Here is a 9,420-nt window from a genome sequence, read left to right as displayed (position 1 = left end):
CTATTCCTAATAAAGTATTTATACTGTATCCCTCTCTAGACACTACTCACTCAGTCTCTAGGCCTGGCTCCTCAACAGCCCAATCCTATTCATGTAGTTCTCTTATAACGCGATAGTTGCATTCTTGTCTGACCTCGTGCTATAGAAAATCACATTATAGAAAATTGCTCTGTAGAAATTCACGTTATAAGGAAATCGCTACAGAAAATCACTATAACTGTACAGCAGAAAGTTTGCATTAAACAAACAGCGTCCACTATTGATCAGTCGCGTTACAGCCAATTCACATTAATGTAACACGTGTTATAGCAGAGCTACCTGTATCACTTTTTGAATCCCAACGTCCCCTTCAGAGCTCTGACTTTGGATTCTGCTCCACTCAGCTCTCATCCAGCTGCCACTCTGACTGACCTCAGCCCAGGTCTCCCTTCTCAGGCTTTTATCTGAAAGCTTCTACCACTGTTTACTCCCAGCTTCACTCTACTCCACTCTGCGCTGCTCCTGCTGCCGCTCTGACTGACCTCTAAGTGATCTCATCACCAGCACAGAGCACAAAATGACTATCAGTCCCAGAGATCCACTGTTCCCCAGCAACAGAAATGAATCAGCAATAATGAGTAACATGGCATTATCACCCACCCTGAGAAGAACAATCCTCAGAGAAGGAGGATCACCCTAGGAACGAACAGACAACAGAGGAACAAAAGATGACAATCCAAATGCATTCCATCGGGAGACTTGCATGATTTGAGCACTATACATACAAGACATGTACACAGACTGATAAAATTAGAACTCTCTGAAGCTAACACACTGTTTTGTTAATGAATAATAATGCTATTTTAGAGCATATCTAGTGAGTAACTTGCATAATATGTAATTGCAAATGATGGTACAAGTAATTTTTTATGTAAAATGAATGTTTGGAGACCAGAGGTTTCTTATTATGGCCAGACTGTGAAATCAGTATGGTTACACTACTGAATACCTGCTGTGAGAATCTACCAGGATGTGGTGTTGGTACATTGACTTACATGTTGACAGAAATCCCTGGGCTGCCCATCTATCATTTCCCTACAAACATGCTTGTCCTAGCCCCACCAAAATAAATTAAACATTCCCTATGGTGTATTGCATACAACCTCAAAAGGTCACCCACAGATTTCTACGTTGAAATTATAATCCGATTCTTGTAACATGACCTGTTTTGTATCATTTAATAAAATTATGCCTGAAGGACCTCTGGGTATAAGCCCTAACATTTTTAGTATAAATTCTGCAAGAATAATTGGAGATGGCAGGAAAATGTTGGCTCCATTGATGATTATTTTTTGAGGTACTCACCAGGGAGGAAAATATTATTTTGCCACACAATTACCACTGAATATTTTGAAATCAGAGTCCCTGGCTGCTCATTAAGACTGAACCAGATGATAATTTGTTTGACACAAGCTACATTGGAAATTCTGTATGATTGCTGCCTCTTCAGTATATCCAGGTTCCACCTTGACCTCCCTTGGACTATTGCCAAAATGCTTATTCACACTTTTGTTAATTCTAGATTTACCAACTTCATCTTTGTTTCTGACAGTACCCCAAACCCCAGTGTTTGTCTTCTCCAAGTTGCAATAGCTCACCCCATCTGTTTTTACTGATTTCTATTGGTTCCCTGACTTCATCTTTCTTGTCTCCAATCCCACACACCTATAAAGGCCTTCATTCAACTTTATCACCTCACTACATAACTCACCATAGCCTCATCCAAAATTCCTTTTGCATCAGCCTCTAGTTTTATGTCCTTGCAGTATCATCAACGGCAGGGCCTTGGGAGGTCTCAACATGATTGTCTGTTATTGTATCCTCTCAGCATTCTCCTTGTTCCTCTATAAAAGTGTCCTCAAAACCTCTCTTTACGACTTTCCTTTTGTTATTTCTGCTCAATCTCTCCCTTCTATTCTCTTGTATGAAGTCTTTGGATGGTCTCTATTAAAACAGTTGTATAAATGCACATTTGTTAATGGTATAATTCTCCTACCATATAAAACAATACCCATTGACTTAGCATGGTCAATGTTGTGCAAAGCCTAACAAGAAATATATTTATGAAAGATAATGCAGTCAGTAATTATCTTTTGTAAAAATCAAAATATATTTGTGCACCTAATATCTAGGAAACTTTCATTTCAATAAAAATAAGTCATGTAACATTAATAGATTACCAGTAGGTAAATGTTATTTCCAAATATATTATTTCTTTATTCAAGATGTTTTATCAGAGTTTAGACAGATTCAGAGCAAAGCTGAGAACGCTATACATACAAATAGACTCACTGAAAAAGATTGCGAGAAGAAATATAATTCTTGATGATTGTATTATTAGACATTATGGTTCAAGCACTTCTATACATATCACAACATCAAATAGCCCATTGTGGATCAATGTTTTCATGTTTTTAGTGTTGTAACTTCTCTCTCAGAAACTCTATGTCCCAATCATTACCCAGGCTAATATCAACATGACACTGCTGCTCCCCAACTAATAAAAACAGTGAAACGTTTTCCCAGGTGGTGACATTAATATTTCATTACCTGAGTTTGTGCTTGAACATGTCATATCACTTTTACTGCCCACTATTCTTCTGTTTTCACTATTACAGCTCACTGAATAATATTATTTTGGCATTTGTGATTCTTCCATGTGGTCCAAAAGAATGTAGTCATTCTCATAGTAGCTTAGCCTTAATGTCATTGACTTTGACATACTTGAAGATCCTGCAGTCGGTAATTTCTTTTCTGCTATTTGATGTGCATCATAAGCTATTGGAGGTGGAATTTGTCAAGCTGTTGAAAGCAATGACAGAAATAAATTGAAGACTCATATCCACCCACATAGGAGAGTGGTGATGACTATATCCCTGTATACTTTCAATGTTGTTGTGAGCTTGATCCCCTGCTGCTTGCAGGCATGCTTTTTCAATCTTTTGAACGTAGAGCTGGCATTCTTGATATGACAGCACGCTTCGCTCTTTGTTAGTACACCATTGACAGCCTGCTATCCAAATGAGTTAACCAGTTGCTAGCAGTCAGTTTAATAACACTATAATAGATGTTATGCTTTCTTGCGGGGTGCTGATGCACGACCTCTATTTTCATCAGGCTTGATGATAAGGTTGTAGTTCTTCACTGCTTTGCCAAGCCTGTTGATAATGAATTGCAGATCCTCCTGAGTGTGTGTACCTCTAGGGTGCAGTTATCTGCAAACAAAAAATTACACATTAATTCCTCTGTGATCGCTTTCAGGTTGAAAAGCTTTCCAGATGTGCGGATATATACATAAACAACGGGAACTAAATGGAATAGGTGCAAACATGGTGGAAAATGATCTTGTTTTATAAAACATAGCATCCTAAAGTTCAAATGCGGTATAGACTTTACACGTAAATTCAAGACAGCAATTTTCCTGGATGCAGCCATGAAAATCCAAGGACTGTAGACTGAGATTATCATTGCTTTACTCTTTTCTCGTAATTCTTCCGACAGAGGGATAACTATGCCGGTGATGCTGAGATTTTGCTCTGAACTGTTATTGTGCCTCTAGATGGACTGAACCAATTACATTTTGAAGTTGACGCTTAAGAAACAGATTCAGAAGTACTTCTCTATCTCTAAAAGAGTATAGTTTTATCAATGTTACTGAAGTTGTTCCTCATTCCTTTCTCTGCACAGATGGTAATAATTGTTGCTTGATTCAAGCCTTTTTGGATTATAGCATCTCTCCAGATGTGTAGCTGATCAGCGAAAGCCCTTTGGTTATATTAGTACATCTCTGCATGGGATCCCATATGGTCCTTGAGTTTCGTCTTTCTACCATTCCTTAATGGCTTTACTAGTTAGCAAATGTGAGGCTGTCATCCATGTTATTGTGCACAGCCCTCTGTGACTGTATTGTGGGCTTAATCTATAACACTGACAATCTGTTCAGGAGTTTCTGCAAGCGTATGCACCAACTCTAATGACCTCAGATTTGCCAGTTATATGAGTAGCATCAGCTACACCCTGTAAAGGTAAGGTACTGTTATAACTCATGATGTAAACCTCCTTGGGCACATCATAGGAAAATGGAAATATGCCAGCTCAGATCAGGTCAGACACAGAGCTGGTTCAAATCCTAATCTAGAGCCTGCGCACAAAAATCAGGGCTGAATTCCAGTGCAGTGCTAATGGAACATTAAATAGTTGAATGAAAATATATGTACAAAACATGTAAAGCCAGGAAATGAACTTACTGGGAGTACTGGAGTTCCATTTCCAGGTCTACAAAATGTTCCGAGCCAGTATGCGCCATTTCAAAGCTCTAGTGTTTTCTCCTTCTGGGTTGAAGATACCATCTTTCAGAAGGACAGAAAACGGAGGGCCCATCTGTTTGCTTAGACAGTTGTACAAAATCCCATTGTACTATCACAAAGAAAATCAGGGGAATCATCCCTGGTGTCCTAGCCAATATTTGCCCCTCAATCAACATCGCAAGATACAGATCATGGTCACATTGCCACTTGTGAAAGTTCATTGAGCACAGAACAGTTGATGTGTTTCCTACATTCCAACAGTGGCTGCCTTTCCAAAAGTACTTCGTTGGCTGTAAATCACTTTGACACATTGGTTGGCTGTGAAAATCGCTATATAAATGGATTTATTACCCTCATTTTTTTCTGACTTCTTTCTTCCCACACTTTCTTTCTTTCTTTATTTCACTTTCCTGATATTCTGAGGTGAATTGTTTGTTTTTTTTTGACTACGTCCAAGTTGTGTCAGGATTTTTGGAGAATTATTCAGTATGAGGCCTAGTGAATTTTCTCACTCTAGCCTCATTAACTACCCACTGCACCGGTACGGCACCCCTCACATCTGATTTCTGCCCCACTTTACCACGCTGTGTTCCCAAGGCAATTAGCCCCTCAGTGGATTTTCCCTGAAAGTCCCTAGCATCCTGGTGATATTTAATAGGAAGCTGTGTATCCAGGTGAGCACTGGCATTCAGAAGCTGCCCTGCTCATTGATGGACAGAATCAGAACATGTTGAAGAAGTGGAACATGACATCACGATTCTCCAATAGAGACCTGAATGTCCTTGTGGATGGGATGGTTCAGAGGACAGACCACTTCCCAGAGGATCGGCAAGGGAGGCCGTACCATCAGATCATACCAGCATGTTCCCAGGTCTCCACCCAGCTTAGTGCCATCTCCATGGTGTGGAGGAATTGGTAGCAAGGCTGCAAGAAATTCAATGACCTTCTCTGCTCCACCAAGGTGAGTGCCACACTCATTTCTCTGTCACTCTCACTATTGCATGCACCACCTTCCCTCAGTTGCTCTAGTTCCACCCCAACCTCCCACTCCACTAACCCTGCATGCCCTCCATGCTGCCTCTTTGGTTCTTCAGAACACTTCACCAGCTTTACCCCACATGCACCAACACTAACAGCCATGCCAACCACTGTTATCTCATTCATTCCGCACTGTTCAGTCATTGCAGGAGATTACGGCCTGTAACAAAGCAGACAGCGCCTGTATGAGAGTGGGTTTACCTGACATCCATTTCCTCGCCACCTCTACGGCCAATTGGCTCATCAACTCAGCAAAGACCCTCCAGCCCAGCTGAGGAATCTAGAAGTGCATTAAGATACAGTGGAGAGGGAGGAAAAAAGCAACTTATTGACAGCACTTTGGTGGTATGGGCAAAAATGGCCTGTACATCACTCTCTTTTTATGGATGACTTTTTCGGATTTTAACTTATATGTGCAGGTGCTAAATGTATTTTCACACTGACCGGCAAGTACTTCACAATCATGGATGAAGTTCCATGGATGGAGGTGTGCACCTAGGCCCTTCCAGTGGCTTTCATCCTCAGCCTCAATGTGCTGGTGAGCCCCTAAATATCCACATCCCTCTCCCAGCAGCCCATCCCATTAATGCCATATGCTTCACCCTCCCCACCAAATCCATCTCCATGCATCTACACCTGCCTATCATTCACACTCAGCTTCGGCCTGATCATACACTGCCCTCCCTTTGAAGACAAGCTGTCCATGACTGTGGGCAGCACCCACATGAACCATCACATTAGAGTCCAGCAATGCTTCATCGTATCCTTCTTGATAATCTTTCAGCCCTTCCCTTCACCATGGTACTGAGCCCTTCACTATCGCCTGAAGACCCAGTACTGGACAATAACCTGCCCCAAGACTCAGTTCCACTGCAACAGCCACATTTCCACACCCACGCACCCACGTCCCAACCCCCAACGGTTTAGTTTCTGTGGACAGGCCTGATGGACTGACCGTGGCCCACCCCATCAACCACCATGACCTGTGACTGGGTAAGATGTGTCAGACACCTGACTTGTGCTGATACTGATGCCAAATACAATAGCCCTACCCACCAAATTGGCCGTCATGGAGTCAACAAATTGACCATAATTCACTCCCTGGACTACAGGGGCACAGATGCCCTAACTGATGAATCCCAGAGCAGATGCTTGCCTGGGGCCATTGCCCTTGTCTGGTCTGGGAGGCTGTCCTTACTTTATTGTGCCGGGGACCTCCTGACTGATGGGTAACTTCATCGAGGACAACTCCTCCAAGAGTTGGCTACATGACAGCTTGCTTACATGCACGTGTGTTTGCCCTGTAACAGGTGTGAGATTGATGTAACACACTGCCATACAGCAAGCTGCGTACTTGGGGCGGAGATACAGGAAGGATAAATATAATGTACAATGTGTATAATGCTTTGGCTGCACTTGAAACATTATTGGAGAGCTACAGAAGAACTTTAGTGTTACAAATTTGCTCCATGCTCTTTTCCTGTTAGAAAATTCAATGCAAGTTGCAACTGAGCAGAAGAACGAAGGGAGATATGAAGTGGCCTTTCGTTTAATCCCCACCCACTACCTCCTCATTCATGTAAACATTTATTTTTTTCTCACTTGCCCCCCAGCCCCAGAGAAATCTGCTCAAGTGTGGGTGGATTGTAAATAGCTTTGATGAGGATTTTTCAGCGTGTGAAACACACGAGAAATCGGAGGAGAAAATGCAATCTGACAGTAAGGAACAGAGATTCTGAAGAAATGAGATCCTGGCTCTTTATCCCACAGACTCAGATGTTTAGGATGCTGCTCTAAAAAAAAGGATGCTGGATGAATGCCACACTTCCACGGAGGCACCATAGCAGAGGACTTGCAACAGATGGCAGGGGTTATAGAGGACTCACAATCCTCAGTGCCAATATCCAAGGATTCATCACATTGCCGGACTACTCTGAACAAATGATGGCATCACAAGCATCTTTATCTGTTCTCTAACAGGGAAGCATCCAGACCAATTACTGGGCTTAAATTTTTAAATGACCATTTGGAAAGTACAAGAACGACCAAGATTCTGAGAGATTCATGAATTCATGAAGCTGTATTTCTGAAACTGCTGAATCTGTCTAATACCATATGGTCTGCAGCTCATCTAATAAGCATTTAGACTTAGCATGAGTGACATATAGCTAGAATCTACTTCCATAACGCTGTCTTCTGAGATAATTGTGGTCTTCAAATTCTGGCCTCATGTACATTTTCAATTATAGTCACTTCAGAAGTGATAGCTGTGACTCAAATGTTTATATTGAAGTAACAAAATCCCCCTCAACAACTCTTCTGCATTTCTACCTCTCTTTCCTCATTTAAAGCATTTCTTAAAACTTTCCTCCTTGATCAAGCTATGGTCATCTGACTTCATATGACCTTATTTGGCTCAGTGTCAAACCTTGGGATGTTGCAACACTTTGTAAGTACTATATAAATATAAGTTGTTATGACTGTTGAAATAAACTTTCTAACCCTATTGTCAGGGTTAGGATACAAGACTTCTACCTGAAAGCTGTTGAAAATATTTCTACAAATTAAGAAGCCTAAGATGGTTGGTGCTTTTGTAACAAGAGCTTACATCGCAAAAAGGTCCATTGGCCTTCAGTTTTTTTTTGGTAGACCACCAGGATTTGTTTAAGAATGGCACAATGAAACTAACAAGAAAGAACCTGTATTTATATAGTGTCTTGGCAAGTGATATAGTTAAATGTGAGATTCTCTGTTTTGGTAACAAAAACAGGAAGGTGGATTATAAATGGAATAGCGGTAGATTGGGAAAGGGAGAGGTGCACCACACATTGACAGGAAGCATGCAGGTGTAGCAGACAGTAAAGAAGACCTTCATTGCAAGTGGATTTGAGTACAGGAGCAGCAATGTCTTGCTGCATTTGTACATGGCTTTGGTGAGACCGCACTTGGAGTATTGTGTGCAGTTTTGATCTTTTTTAATCTGTGGAAAACTATTCTGACTATGCTGGGAGTACAAAAAAGATTTACTAGACTGATTCCTGGGATGGCAGGACTGACAATATAAAGACAGACTTGATCAGTTAAGGCTATATTTACCAGAGTTTAGAAGAAAGAGGTGGGGGTAGTCTCATAGAAACTATTCAAATTGTAACACGACTAGATAGGGTAGATGCAGAGGGATTTTCTCAATGAACAGGGAGTCCTGAACCAGGAATCACAATCTAAGGATACAGGGTAGGCTATTTTGGACTGAGATGAGGAGAAAATTTTTTACCCAGAGAGTGGTGAGCCTGTGGAATTTACTGCCACAGAAAGTGGTCAAGGACAAAGCTTTGAATGTTTTCAAGAAGGAGCTAGATATAGTTCTTAGGACTAAAGGGAAAACACATACCAAGTTGAATGATCAGCCATGATCATATTGAATGAAAGAACAGGTTCAAAGAGCCAAATGGCCTACTCCTGCTCCTATTTTCTGTTTCCATTCCTTTCACAACCTCAGGACATCCCAAATTCTTCATGAAGCCAATAAAGTACTTTCAGTTGTTGAAATGCCGTAAAATATGACACTTAATTTGTAAACTGTAAGATCTTACCAATGTCAATTAGATAAATGGCCATACACTGATTTAGTTGGACGTACATGTAGGCCAGACCCCTGGGAAAACATGTTGGCTCCATTTTGAACTTTGAACTTGTGGGTGTAGATGCTTGAAACTCTCTTCCACAAACAGCAATGAATGCTGGATCAATTGTTAGTTTTAAATCTGAGATAGATTACATTTTTGTTAAGTTTTGTTAAGCAATGGTATTAAGGATATGGACCAAAGGCAATTATATAAGTTGATCAGAGATCAGCCATGATCTCATTGAATGGTGGAACAGGCATGAGGGGCTTAATGGCCTACTCCTGTTCCTATCTTTCCTGTATTCCTATGCTCTTATTTTTATACAACTAACTCTTTCCAAGGATTCACTGGGGACCTGTCTGGGATTTCTCAATCATCCACCCACAAATACATCAATGCTGTCACCGGTA

This window comes from Rhincodon typus, chromosome 4 (genome assembly GCF_021869965.1).
Source record: "Rhincodon typus isolate 14 chromosome 4, sRhiTyp1.1, whole genome shotgun sequence".
In the NCBI taxonomy this organism is placed as follows: Eukaryota; Metazoa; Chordata; class Chondrichthyes; order Orectolobiformes; family Rhincodontidae; genus Rhincodon; species Rhincodon typus.
This window is presented reverse-complemented; position numbering follows the sequence as displayed.